We start from the raw sequence: 15,331 nt of genomic DNA on the forward strand, positions 1-15,331 counted from the left end.
GCAGGGAGAGCCCGGGATCTGCAGGGGGAAACAGGACCTGTGGCTCTGTGCCAGCAGAGGTGACGCACTCCCGCTCCCACCGAGAGGAAAACTGCCTGCTAGCAACATTTGTGTTTGACCCTTCTGTGAAGCTGTAAGGATGAAGGCTCTGAAAATACACTAAAATGTCCCTTGCCTGGCCCCCGTGATAGAGGCCCTCTCTCTGCCTCCCTTCATCTGCTAAAAGAAGAGATCAGACATTCAATAGCGTTTCCTAGCATGCTTTGCCTTGCACTCCTCTGTGTGTGCCACAGTGCCTGGGAACATAGATTGGGGGGTGGACTAGATAGTTCTTTTCTTAATGTAGCATCATCTGGCTTTAGTAGTCTAAAGGATTTAAATCTTGGTCGTCCCTTTACCTTGTGTTCAAACCTTTCTTCTGTGCCAGGACACCAAGCCTAGGGCGGTGATTTGGTCCTGCAGATTCAGCTGCAGCAGTGGGTGATGTCCGTGCTATGATAACACTTGCTCTTGCTTTGGCCAGTGCTGTTTATGTTTTGCCATCTGCAGGTGAACTTTGGCTTAGTGGATGGGGCCAGCACTGAAGAGCAGAGCTGGCTGGGAAGGTAAGCACGTAACCACTTTTTTCCCTTTCCCTTCCTTTTATTTTTTTAAAATTTCAGGCTTTATTAAAGCTTCTAGCATTTATCTCAAATATGTCTAGAACACCTTTAGCAGTCCTGCCATGAAGCTAAAACACAGGGACATTGAATCTTCTGTCTAAAGGATTCTGGCTGGTGTGACCCCTGCATGTCTGATGACTAGGCTGCGGAGGGAGCCACGGTTTTATGACATTAAATATTAACAGCTTGATATTAATAATGAAGGCTGACAGCTCCTTTTCCAGTTCCTGACGTTGTTTCTCCCCCAGCTGCAAGTCCAGCAGGATTTGTGTTTTTTTACTGCCTGAGCATTATGGTCAGGGCCCCCTGATCTCAAAGGGTCAAGGAAGGTAAGAAAAATAACATGGAGGTGTCACTGCTGTGAATAGGAGTCGTCACCGCCTGCCTGGGCCCTCACTGCACAGGCTCTGGCTGCCTCTGGTTAGCCTTGTCACAGCATGATGATTGGAAAGCAATTTACCGTTAAAGGCAGAGAAAATGTAGGAGTCTAATAATAAAAAGGGGGAAAAAAAGTGGCATCGGGAGGCCTAACAGCAGATCTTCCTGCATTGCTCGAAGCTAGAGGAGAAAAAGCTATTCCGACAGGTTTGTGTTTCATTGCTGTTTGGCCTGTGCGAATAATGCAGTTAAAATTTTCATACTGTGCCCTCCAAAATTACCTTTTTCTCTCTTCCTTGCTTCTTGCCCTTTCTTGCCATCAGCTGTAGCTTCCCTCCAGCCTAGGACAGCTGAAATGCTGCTTCAGTCTGTAGCTGTATCAGTCTTGCTCCTTAGATAATTTACGGGAGATGCTAACGCACAAGGCAGACTGTTCCCTCCCACCAGCAGCATCACCACAGCTGAATAAGTCATGTCTGTAGCTCAGATCAGGTGGCTGGAGGACAGAGGAACACAAGTCCTTTCTTGAACTGGTGACCCTCAAGCCCTGCCTTGCAATGTGCTAAATGTTGCTGAAAAGTCATCTCAGAGGAATTTGAACCGGGCTTTATTTGAATAAAGAAATACAGCACAGAGCACACAATAGTTGCTAATAAATCACAGGTTGGTTTTATTTTGCTAGTGCAACTCTGCCTTATTTTTTTCCATATTGGACTTTTCTCCAAATTACATTTTCCCAGTTGTGCACTTTTGTTCTTTTTATTATGTGACAAATGGAGGTGTTGTTTATTATTTATTCTTTGGCTTTAATGTTGTGCAAGCTAGATCAATTCAGCTTTTGATAAATACGTCTGCTTTTTGCAGAAATTACCTAGTTGGATCAGTACTCCTTTCTTCTTTCTCTGCAAAATCTGACCTCTAACCCTGTCTACTCTACAGAGAAACCCTATTTATCCAGACCACTTTTAAACTCTGTCGTGGTCAAATCTAGACCACGTCCTCTACTCTGACCCTCGTATCAAATAACAGCCTAGTACCATTTTATGGAAATAGTTTCTAATGTTCCCCATGCCCATAGTTAAACAGAGTGAGCCGATGCTTTGGAGTGACAGAATATAACTTGGAGTAAAACTCAGTTTTATTCTGAGTAAAAGTAACTTACAGCAGATGGCTAAAAAGATATGCAGGGAGAGCAGGACAGAAGGTTTGGGCTATGTGAGGTAGATCTGGGCCATGACGTGAGATGCTGAGCATGAAGAGAGACCTTAGAAAAAGGCAAGGATGCTTTCAGCTGCTTAACTCTTCTTTTGAACCCTCTAACTGAAAGTGTGCCTTCAGGTCAATATTTTCTCACACCTGAACTTAATTGTGTTTGCTGTGCTATTTGACACAATGTTAGACATGGCATTTGGGTTGGAGTTGGGAGGAAAAGGCATTTTGGAAGTGTACCTGTTGTCTGTGTTTGAGTTGCTGTGCTTATAGTACTGCTGAGTCCAACCAGTATAAAATCAGAAGTCCAGCAGCTCCCTTGGTCATGACATAAAAAATCTCAGTGAGGGAGAGGGTGTCTCTATTTTTTGAAACTCTGAGGTTCACAAAGTCAGGAAGCTATATGAGGGAGACAAAAAGAAGACATGAAGAAGTACATATGGAAAAGAGACGGAGGTGAGATTCTTGTGTAACCTGAATCTTGGAACATGGGCTTTGAAAAGTATTGGGTATTGCAAGGTCTTTGGTAAAATTGTGAGACTTGGCAACACGGGTTAAAATTGAGCCTCATTTGCTCTTGCCTGTGCTTAAAGCTAAAATGTGTTTGGTTGTAGTGATGCTTTGGTGGTGACCATGTTAAAAAACGGTTACATGCTGTAGTAAGACTAATCCTATGGACTTTTTTCTTCTGTCTTTTCCATCCATGTACCTGTACCCTGTTCAGAAGAGATACAGGCTGTAATGAAATAAGCACTGGCCTCACCAGCTCTTACTACAGCTTTAGCAGTAGTAGGAACAGCGGTGGCTGGAACGAGAAAAAGATGATCTGTGGTACATGGGATTTCTGTCAGATTAGGGAGGGCTCCTAGTGCAAAAAGTACCCCAGGGAGTGGCAGAGCGAGGCTGATCTATGACCTTCTGCAGACCTGTTGGGATGCTAAAGCATGCCCAGGTGCTCAATGGACAGAACATGTGGTGGGTAATGCCAGTGAAGTACTGGACACCTTTCCTTTTCTTCTGTAAGTGTTAATGGGAGTCTCAGGTGGGGAAGGGTCTAATGTTGCAGGGTCAAACGTATCGTGGGGAGGAGGCCAAGGCTGTGGCCTGGAAGGGATGAGCACATCGGGGAGTCAGCTTTTGCAGTTCTGACTGCAGATTTTGCCTCTCCACTTAGCTCGAGGGACTCTCTCCCCACCCACATCTTTCCTTAAACAGCAAAAGGCTGCGTTCCTTGCTGGCAGGAGCAGTCTAGAGCCTGTTCCCTGGAGGTGGAAGTGGCAGAAGAAGCGGGAAGGGGAATGTGGGTGAGGATGATATCCAGATCTGGTGATACTTTTGTCATAGAGCTTGGCCGCAGTACTAGAAACCCTGGGAGGAAGGGGGCGATAAGGTTCTAGGAGGCTACATGGCAGTCCTTGGGGGAGGACAGGAGGAAGAGGACAAGCAGCGTGAGCCTTCCCAACCTAGGACAGCAGCGAGCTTACGGGAGAACCCCCAAGACTGCACTGCTCTTAGTCAAGAAAAGTGTCAGGGAGGACAGATGCTGGAGCAAAAGCATTTTTAAAATTAGGTTGAGACAGAACGTTTCTGTAAGTAAAGTGCCCTGGGCCAAATCAGTGTGAAGCCAGGGAAGGCCAAGGGCCTGCAAACCAGAGAGTGACAAAAGTTTCTTGCAACCCTATATCTCTGAAAGTTGCCTCTGCTCTGGTTCAAGATAAGCAACAGTGGCTTCAGGTTAGAGGGTGTTGCTCTATGATTGGAGACAGGATCCATCGGCAGGGAAGGGGTGGTCTCCTTCCTTACAGTCCTGAGGCTCTTCACTCTCCTGTGTGAAGTGGGTGTAAATGCCTTGATGCCCAGGGGCTGAAAGAGTTCAGTCACTATGCTATAAAGGCGAGGGGAGGTAGGGTTCATGCATCGGGAGATGGCTGTGCTGGATTTCTGCTAGTCGAGCTGTTCCACTGGCTGGAGGTTAGGGATGAGAGGCAAGGGGAAGCTAGACATGTTTAATTGCCTGTAACTAATCAGGCATGTACACTCATCCTTCCCCTCCTTGTTCTTCTGAAAAAGTACCCTCTCAGACTCTCTCCTGATTCCTGCAGAGCCAGCGATGAGGCAGCTTATATGGACACAGGCACTGTGAAGCTCAGAGCATCACTGGCATCATGCTCAGTCCCTGCTGTCAGGATGGAGCATCAGGACAGGCACCATCAGGATGGTTGTCATTTCTGTTCCCTCTCAGCAAAAGGGGCTATTAAAAAATGAATAGCAGCTGTGACAAATCCCAGGAATTGTTAGAAGATCTCAGATCTATTTATCATAAAATCCCATAGTATTGCTGGGGCATAGTTCTTTGCGGAGACACCGAGGCAGGGCAAGGATGTAGGATGAAGGGATGTTTGTTCATAGCAGGAGCTTAAAATGATGTGCAGTGAGTTCCTTCATACTTAATATCGGTTTTGGGCATTTTGTTACCTGGATTTTCAGTGGAAATAATTAACTGTGGCAAAAGATGAATTTTAAATCAAGTTGGACAGAGGTAATTTTGGATGAAATGAAAGCTGTTCTTCACAGGGAAAATGTTGAAGGCACAATTCCCAGTAAGTGTAGTGACAGTGAGCAAAAGGTGATTAAGAAAAGTCCTGGGGGAAAGCTCATGGCACCCATTCACATACTTAGCTGCTTCTTTTAAAAGATCACAGGTTTTCGGTAGAAGGGGTGCCTCCTCAGCAGGCAAACCTTCCTCAGGAACCTGCCACAGCTTCTGCTGCTTGGGACCTCACAGTGGGAGAGGGAAATTGCCTGGAATGAAGCAGTGGACAAATCTCTGTGCATCCTCTCTTGACTTTGAGCTGGCAGCTCTTCTGAGTCACAGTGCTGGGGAGGTTCAACCCCTGGGCTTAAAGCAGTGATCACGATCCCCTGGTTTAGGGTGAGACCCTGGCTTAGAGTGAGACACGAAAAGCAAACATACAGCACTGCCCTAGGGAGTCCAGTTGGTTGGCAGCATTAGCAGTTAGGTGGCTATATTAGCATTTTAATCAAATAACTAGATATCCTAGAATTACATGTTTGAATCTCTGTAGGCTAAACATAGCTTCAGAGGCAAATAATTTCCATGTAATTTTAGGGTGGAGAATGTCCTTTGGGTAACAGCTGCCTGCTCTGCATGGGCATTAAAAAATCCTGTGGCACTTTATTGAAAGCAGAGGTTTGTCTCAGAGGCCTTGCTTAAAACATCCCTCAGTGTGCTGGCTGTCTGCCCAGCTGCACTCCTGACACTCAGGAGGGCATGCAGTTCAGGGGGAGATACTGCAGCTCCTGTTTCCTGTAGTGTTTGTAGAGTGTCATGGGAGCCTTGCTATAAACGTGGACAGCTTGCCCAGGTCACAGCAGGGATGACCTTGCTGGCATCAGTCTAAGCATATTTGCTCATGTGGTACAGTGGGTGCCCAAGTCCTGGGAAGAGTAAGATCTTTGAGGACAGGAAAACAGATTGTCCAGTCACAGGCTGGCCCAAATCCTGCCTCTTCAGCAATATCCGATGGCTGGCTGTATTGACCTGGGGCAGTCCACTGGTGCCTGCGGTGGACATGCATCTACAGGCCCAGGTTCCGTATGAAAAGTTCTCGGGAGGGCATCCAGGCGATGTTAAACCTGACCATATATATTTGTTTCATAACATCAGAGATTTTAAAAGTTCTAATGGCAAACCATCTGGAATAGGTTTCTTTACAAAAGAAAAGAGTGAAATAGATGCGAGCTGGCAGGGGCTTTCAGAGAGATTTCCCCCACCCCACTCTGTTTATATATTATGCAGAGAACTCTACAGGAAAATGGGATACATGAAGTTGAGCATTTCATGACAAGTTGTCACATTCTGTGCATAAATTTCTGTAAAGTGTTAGGCACCAGTGGTGGGAGGAGGTATTAGGTCACTCATTGCTAATCCTGGAAAGTTTAGGGGACTTTGCATGTCCTTTGAGAATGTCCCTTTGATGGAACAAACATCACCTGTCCAGAACTATTCCTTCATGGTGCATATAAGCTATCCGTTTATTTGATAAAGGTACCCATAAAAAACCAGAAATGACCCAACAACACTCCCAGTACAAATATCAGTCCTATCCTGCTGTTCATCTTTATATCTTCCAGCTTTCTACTGCATGAAGTAATGAAGAACTAAAAGTAATACTCAGTCCTTTTTCTTCTTAAAAGCACATTACAGATACTAACCTTAATTCCTCTTCTGCCTGTTTTCAGAAGGTTAAATATCAGTTTTTCAGAGGAATTAGGCACCCACAGTGCATTTGAAGGTCTTTGAGTGACAAATGCTAAGAACCTTTGAACATCTGAGCCCTACTGAACACTCCCCAGGTGCATGTGAGGGACATATCAGAACCAGCATCAGAATTTGGATGGTCCCAGCTCCAAACCGTGGTCTAATCACACCTCTTTCAGGTGCTTTTTGCAGATGATGGCAGAAGGGCATCACATTTCTGATGACTCAGCATTTGCAGGGAAGGCTTCCTTTAGGACATCACTGTCCTGCAATTACGAGCTCCCATATTACTCCAGCATTTCTCCTGAGCAGTGCATGTCATCATTGTCTTTGCTCCCTAGGAGGAAGGTAATACTGGATCAAGCACTGCTAATAGGGGGTTAGTAGGAAAAAAATTGATTTTTTTCTCTTAGCAGTGTTAGGACACAATTTCAGCCTCTAATTTCTCACAGCCCCTGTGAGAGAGACTGCCAGGAGCACGTACAACATTGCGCATCCAGGCTCTTCAGAGAGAGTGTGAATAAGGCAGAACTGCTCTAATCACCCCAGAACCAAAGCCAAATCCCCTTGGTCAGCTAGTTTGCTCCCACTGCACAGATCAAAATACAAGCCTCAATCATAATATTAAATCTACCCCCTCCCTGCCATGCTGTATTGAGGAAAGGGGAAACTTCGTTTCATTGCCTTCAAATTAATTAGAAATTGATGTGGGGGGAGGACTCATCCAGACAGTAACAAGGGTTATTACGTTTCATAACTGCATCTAACCAAGGATGTGTTGTGCACAATTCAGAGTCAACAAGAGTCTCTGGTATCAGGGTCAAGCTAGTACATCCTCTGTAACGAAAGTAATTTAGCTCAGCTCCTGTGCAGGAGAGAGGGTTGGGCGGCCCTTCAGACTCTGAGAAGGATGGTAAGGTATTGCTTACTGGCATACACAGCAGTCCTTTCCAAATTTGAATTCTCAGTGCTACATTTTCTCTTTGCATATGCCTTATCATGAATGCAAGTGGTTAAAGTTTCCTACTCCTTTTTAAAGATCATGTTTAATTTTTCTTTTTTGCTCTAATGATTTAGATGGAATATTTAAGCTCACCGCTGTAAATCTCCTTGGGGCACCTGCCAGAAGGTTGTGAAACCTGGGTGAGGGATGGTGGAGGGGCGTACGCTGTTAATTAGTGGAGGTTGGCAACCTCCTAACACTTCGGCTCACGCTCTTGTCGATGGCTCTGAGGTCTGGCTTTGCGGGAGTCGATTCATGCAGGCGTTTGGAAAAAAATGGACTCTGGCAGCAACTCCCACTCTGACAGAAGAGAGCCAGCAACCAGCTTAATAGGTTGCTGCAGCCAGTGAAGTCCTCCGGTGAGGACCAGTGAAGTGAAGAAAAACAAAGCCCATTCCAACCGCTGCCACGGCAGTCAACAATCGAGAGCAAAGAATCATTTTATTGCATATAGAGGGGGGCAACGGGGGAAAGAAAAGAGAACGAGGTGGCATTTTTTACATCTAAGGTTTAAATAGTTTCTTTCCTTTCTCTCCTTCCCGTTAAAGGGGACAAAAATACACAGAAAGAGAATTCCACAGATTTTCATTCTTCTTATAAGAAAAGGCAGCGCAGCCAAAGCTTCTTCCTTGCCTTAAGTTTTCAGAAGGAAAGTCAGTTCCCCTTTCTCTGGCTCCTCGTAGCGGCATTTTTCTGGCTCCAGCAACCTAATAGGTTGATTGCTGAGCCTCTTCTGTTTCAATTACTTTTGATTGATTCTCAGGTCTGTGTCAGCCACTCAGTGCAGCCACCATCCCAGGAACAAATCTGCAGCAGCTGAAGATGAAAATAGCTTCCATGACCACTTAGGAGGGGAGTTCAAGCATCTTTTCTAAACATGAGGTTGCTGTAGCCTTTCCTCAAAATTGTCTCTCTGGCCAGGGTGGCTCATGATGAGGTTTCTGTTCCTGATGGCTTGCTGATCTGCGCTTAACCTTAGCTGCAGCTAGGAAGGAGGTTGAAAGGAGCGTTAATATTGCTAGGCTGCTCAACTTGTGGTTGCTGGAGGGCACTACTGTTACCACCAGGAGAGGGACTGTGGCCTGGTAGAAGTCCCTCAAGGTTTAGGGATTGGAGGGGGACAGGTCGAGGTGGGACACAGAGCCTACAAGATGAGTCCTGGGGACTTGCTTTATTGTTTGGGCTTTTACTGAAGGAGTGATGGGAGAGGGAAGTTGGAAAGGGAGTTGGGAGAAGGAGTGGAGGTGATGGTGACTGGCGCCTCACAGAAACGGCCAGCCTCTGCAGTTGTTTTGTACACATTTGATTCTTTTCTTAGCAGTAGCAGCCTCGAGCCTTCAGACTGGCAAAGGATTAGGGAGGACAGATATGTACTGCTGCCCTGGCTGAGAGCTAGTCTGGCTTCCTGCATAAGTCAGAGCAGACTGAGAACGAAAGCAGTCTGCAGAATTGGGCTATTTGTGTCAACAGTAGGATTATATTTCTGTATTTTTAATTTCCTACTGTTGCTGTCCAATTCAACTCAGCATGGGATCACAGCATAAATCAGGCTGGACGGGACCCTGGGAGGCTCAGAGCAGGGTCAGCCCCAGGCCAGACCAGGCTGCTCAGGGCTGTGTCTGGTTGGGGCTTGAAACCTCCCAGGATGGAGCCTGCGCAGCCTCCCGGGCTGCGTGCTCCACTGCTAGACTCTCCTCATGGGGAATTTTTTTTTCTTGTGTCTAGTCTGATTCTCTCTTGTTTCAATTTATGCCTGTTGTCTCTTTTTTCCTGCCACACACACTGGTTAAGTTCCCAGTTCCTTCCTATAGGTATGGGCATGCCTCACATTTCCCTTTCTTTAGTAGTCAGGGAAATCACTGGACCTCTACAGTCTTTTGAAGATGTTAGAGAATGGCCTTGCAAGGACATGGGCCTTGTTTTGGCACTCTTGGATGCAACTGTTGCGTCTCATGGACTTGAAGAGAGCAAGATCTCTCAAACAATCCCTGAGTCAATGCCTATCTGCTAGCTGGTAGTTTTCCTCTGTGCCCAGAGGCCTGGGAGACCTTGTTCATGAAGACTGATTTAAAGAAGGCCTGTGCCTTGTGTCACTAAATCACTTCTCCTGTTCAGCAATGGGCCTACAATTTCACTATTCAGCCTTTATTGCTAATGTAGTGGTAGAAGCTCTTCTTGTCATCCTTGACGTTCCCTCTAGGTGACAACTCTAGGTGAACTTTGGATCAAAGATAGCTATGGGGGACCCTCCAAAAGGCAACCAGCTTATCACATTCAAAGAGCTGGGCTTCCAGTCCCAGCCTGAGGTGGACTGATGCAACAGGGAGTTGCTTCAAATAACCCCTGGGGAGAACTTTATACCGTTGTCTAAAGCAGCAGGTGTGCAGCAATGAAAGTTTTTATGCAGGGGAATCCTGGTGCACCCAATGCTGAACTCAGAGCAGCTCTGCCAGGGATCTGCCTGTCTCCCTGTGGGTCATCCTCTGCAGCCAGGCAGGAGGACAGGCATGTTCGTGTGCCTCCTGACAGGTGGGGCGGACAGCTTTTTCCGGGAGGCATGGGTTCTCCTACAGTTAATGTGTCTTCTAGAAATACCCCCTCGTGTCTGCTGGGAGGAGCTGGTGCAGGGTAGCAGAGCGACATTTAGGGGGTGGGCTGACAGATCTCATCAGGGTGCGGTGGTGCCAATAGGGTGATCCAGCCCCACTGCCCTGCCCATGTCCCATGAGCACTGTGCTGCCAGGGACCCACAGCAAGTGAACAGCCAGAGACACAGCACTCCCTCCACTCCTACCCAGTACCTGGGGGTGGCGGGGAGGGAAACAGACTGCAAGGGCAGGTTAATATGAATGGACATGCTGTGAAAAATGGATACTAAATTATCCCCTGATCCAATAAACCTCTCAGCCCACGCTCTCAGAAAAGCCTCGGTGAGTAGACAGGCCTCACGAGTTGCTCAGCAGCTCAATAAAATCTGTCTCTGCCCTGTCAGATCGAAAAGGGAAACAAATGGCAGAATTTGGGGCCCCCCCCAGAGGAGGTCTTGCTCCTTTGTGAACGTGAAACAGCTCTGCCTCTGATGCCAGCTCTCTGTCTGCAGCCTGAGGGGACCACATCACAGGCAGCTGCCTGCCGCAGGACCCTGAGCTCATGAGAGTTTCCTTCCTGCCTCCTTGGCTTCCAGGTGCTCTCACGGAGAGGGATTTCACCCGCATGTGTGTGATTGCTTTGAGGTGCAGGAGCTCTCAGAGCGTTTGCAGCCAGGCCCGGCAGAGGGGCTGCAGCAGGGGTGAGCAGATGGAGGGTCAGCCTGCCATGCACCCCAGGTTGCTCAGTTGTCTGGAGGCAGCTGCCTGGGTGGGAGCACCCTTCAGGGCTGTGTTTGCCCTTGCAGGGGGCTACAGTCCATGCCCTGCCTGGAGGAAGGTCTTGATCCCATTATGCCAACAGCAGTTTCTTCTGCTGTCTGTGATGGGGCCTGTTGCACTTCTGCACATAGGTGTAGGATGATTCACGAGCACGCATGTTGTATCTGCACTCAGGTTGTGCTAATCCTGTTTAGTCATTTTTCAGTGGATTTTATTTCGATACCGGTCAGGGGCTCTGTGTGCCCTTGACAATACTGAGCAACACCATTGCTCATATTTAAACTCACTGACATAGCTAGTGATGGTGAAATTAAAGGAGACAATGACATAAAGCTCTCACCCAGCAGCAGTTTGCCTCCTACCAATCACTACTCTTGTATTTTCCCTCCTTTGTCAAAACCCAAGGAAAAGGGGCAGATTTTGCCGCTTACCTGGAAGATGTGCAGGTCTGAGCTCTTCTGGACTGACCTGCATGCCCAGGCTGCTCCAGCTAAGCCCGCAGAGGGTGGAGGAGAATTGGGCACCACATGCCGTGCAAAACCTCTGCGAAGCCACAGGAAACCCCTCACAGAATGTAAAGCAGGTGATTTGTGCCAGCAAAGACTTTTGGCCTCGCCGCTGCCTGCAGCTCGCTCATGCTCACCCAGACAGTAGCAAAGCCAGAAATAGCCCGGACTGCCGGGGCCCAGCACCCAGCTCTTGCCTCCAGTCTGGTCCGTGGCTGCTCTCCAGCTCTGACTGTACACGCCAGTTTGCTGTCGTGGCCTCTCTTGCTGTCTGGCGGAAGGAGAGCTCTGCTCCCCGAAATGGCAGCCGAAGACACAGAAGTTACACGTTTTATTCCGTGGCTTTTGATACTAAGCAAATAGGTCACAACTGGTTTGCTGCACTTTGGTTTGGGTTTGTTTTTTTTTTTTCCTGTTATCAGAGCTGAAAATATGGCTTCTATTAACACTGCAGCAATGGGAAGAAAAGGCTTGTCCTGCAGTTCTGGTTTTAAAATAAAAATAAAAACAACTACAGAGAAAGAGCTTGTGTCCCTTGTGAGTAGACGTAGGCTTTAATTTCATCTCAGGTTTCTACCATCATAACACTTGACAGCAAGTGCTGTAGTCACGAGGATCCAGATTTGGAAGGGCATTAGCTGTGTCTAATTTTCATTGGTTTTAGTGAGCGGCAGGTGCCTAAAAACCTATACTACCTGGTCTAGGGTTTCTGTGACTATACCCTCAGAAACTGCTTCTTTCTATTAGATATGTAGTTTCCTTTACTCTTTTCAAAGAAGACTATAGAAACAGGGCTTTGTGAAACTTAGCAAGTAATAGTAACTGGCCATAATGTCTAAGTAATTATTAGCTACCCACAGAATAAATGAAAGATTAAAAGGCAGTAATCTTCTTTCCTCTTTGTTGCTTTCTATTAATGGCTTCCTAGTCTACATACTAAATGGTTATCAAGGCAGTGTTCTGTTGCAGAATATCTGTAGTGTTAAAATTTGAATTTACTGGGAGCAGAGAACAGGCTCACTTGAACAGGGAAGGCAAATGATAAGGAGTTTTGGTTTACAGGGACTTTGTCCCAGTCTAAATCCAAACAATGCTTTTCACATACTGGTGGTCATTGGTGGCACTTGAAACTGGGAGCAGACAAAACCCTTTGTAGGAGCCGGGGGCAATGCTCATCGGTCTGCTCTCCATGGAGCTGTGAGGGTCTGTGGAAAGCAGCAATGAAAACTAGATTCACCATTGTCATAAATTCTGTCCTGTATGGACAGCCCCAGGGCTACTGAATTTCTAAAAGGGGGCACTTCTACCTTAGAAAATATGTGGGGTCTACAAATTAAAAAAGGTTAAAAACCAGGGCACTAGGAACAGAACAAAGAAAATACTTGGCATCCAGCAGACATGGGAAAAACTGAATGTGGGATGAGAAGCCATGGCTAGGCTAGTCATTGCCATGTAACGAGGAAGGAAAAAATCAGTCTTTCCAGCTCCATGCCTCATAAAATCCAACTGAAATCAATCCAGGATTTTGCCAGTCATGAGTTATTCGGCAATCCCAAGGTCAAGCCAATGGAGTCTCTATCACACATCATCATCTGTTCTCTTTATCCCTGTACTGCAGACAGGAAATCAAGAGACAGAGCTTGATCACTGCAATACAGGCAAACATTTGGGCCCAGACTGCAAAGTAATTAAGTGTGCATTAAGGCCCACTCCCGTTTAGCAAAGCCCTTATGTACATGCCCTAAGTGCCACTGGAGCTAGAGACATACAAAGAAACACTTAAATTCCTTCCTGGATCACTGCTAACTACAGTATAAATATTTAGGAATATATTTAAAGACTCTCTGGGCTGAACGCAGCTCTCACTGCATAGACAGGAGCTGGAAGCATTGGAATCTTGCAAGTTGCCATTGTAAGTTGAGGTGCATGGTAGGTGCTGGACGCAGACCGCCAGCACAGAAAGGGGGCTTTCTGTGGCAGCAGGAGAGCAAAAGTGAGTGAAGAGAGGGTAGCCAGGACCTGCAGACGTACAAGTGCATTTTATGTGCATTTAAGGTTGAATGTTTGTACTGAGATTGTTGCATCTTATGTTGGGGGTGATTCAGGGAAACGGAAAAAGCAGAAGCCAGAACAGTTCCCTCTTTTCTTCCACGGTGTATTCTTTTCTTCTCTGATACAGCCTCCCAGTTTCCATAGAGGGGAAGGAGGGCAAGGACCTGATGCAGGGTTTTGAACTCTTGGGCTGGCCGTACAGCGAGTAAATCAATGGCAGTGTAGATTCAGCAATATATCACCCCTTGTATTTAAAATCACACATGTACATTCGGCCAGTTAATATTCTTGGTACAAATGGCAAATGATTGCTTGAACTGCTAGACAGGGAGGAGGGCCAGGTCCCTGCCTTGAAGAGTTTACAGATGAAATGTAAAAAAGAGGATGGTGCTGCAGGGGGAGAGGGAACACAACAGGAGCTGAGGCACAGTTGTTATTCCTGGCACACTCTAAGGCCTCCTTCCCAGTCTGTTGCCTGCCTTTGATGTGGATCATTCCTCCTTTATTGAAAAGCCTTCTTCCTGAGGTGCTCCAGAGCCTTTTGCACTCCTGGTTTTCATCCTACTTTTCTAGGTGTCCCTGCATTGTCTTCTTTCAGCTCTTTTCTGCTCCCTACTATCAGCCTTCCTTAGGACATCGCCTAAGTCCCTCTCCTTGCTCCTCACTTTGTCCCACAACAGCTTTATCCTGCCACAAACGTCAGTGATTTTTTCTGTGCTGACAACTCACAGATCTATTTCTTGAGCACTACTCCCTCAGTTCATTCTCCGACAGCTCCTGCAGCATCTTCTCCTTCATGTCCGACCACCATCCCCCTCACTGAGAATTTAATGCCTTTTCCCAGGTTGGCCCTCAGTCCTCTCCCTTCTTGCATACCACCATGGGAGTTGCAACAACCCTCCTACGTGTCCCAGAGGCTGACTGACTCACTGTAACGTGTCTTCTCTGTCCCCTTCATCCCACACAGCCACACAGGCAGGTTTAGGAGCAGCCGCCATGCTCAAGGTCAGTGGACTTTGTGCTCCTATGCCACTTGGGGAAATCCACCCCCTTGGAGAGCCTGCCTTTCTTCCTGTTAGTTTGTCCCGGCTGGTTCATCTGCCCAGCGGAAAACTCACAAACCCTGCTTTTCAGCTAAATTTCATGCCCTTCTGAAAGAAAGGCCTTTATTTAATCATTCCAGCAGTGTCTAAAAACCTTAATCCCTTCAACATAGTGACAAACAGCTCTGATTATTTGTAGAAAAGCTTGAAAAGCATTGAGCATATTTTGTTACCCATGAAAGGTGCCAGACTGGCAGCCATGGAGACTTGTCCTCTATCTCTAGAACTGGACGGCACAAGCAGCACACATTTCTCCAGAATGTCTCTCTGCTCACGTTTTGAAAGGCACATGTTGGCCTATCACCATGAGATGATGGTACTTTCTGTTCTACCCACTCAGTATTTGCTCAGTGCCTGGGACACGAGCGAAGTACGTCAGGTTGCTAGCGGGAGCAGCTGGGGAAGCCCCAGAGGCACTCACCACAAAAACAACTGCCCTCCCAGAGGGCTGTGGGTGATTTGGTGTGTGAAGTTGCGTCTGCTCCTGTCTTTTCTGGCAAACCAGGTCTCATCCAAAGTCAGTTATGATCTGTGGAAGTGCTGCTTAACAGGCTATGAATTGTCATCTCGGGATGTATGGAGAGAGCAGACCCCATGCTTCCTCACTGAAGCAATAAATGCAGTAGATTTGCTGGAAAAAAACCCTGGAGCTTCTTTTTAGCCACCAAAAGAAGAATTAGAAGATTAATTTTGAGTACCCTTCATTGTAAACCTTGGCCGTTAATGTTGTAAACCAGCAGAAAGACAAGATCTCACAGATATTATCTG

This window comes from Phalacrocorax carbo, chromosome 1 (genome assembly GCF_963921805.1).
Source record: "Phalacrocorax carbo chromosome 1, bPhaCar2.1, whole genome shotgun sequence".
Classification (NCBI taxonomy): domain Eukaryota; kingdom Metazoa; phylum Chordata; class Aves; order Suliformes; family Phalacrocoracidae; genus Phalacrocorax; species Phalacrocorax carbo.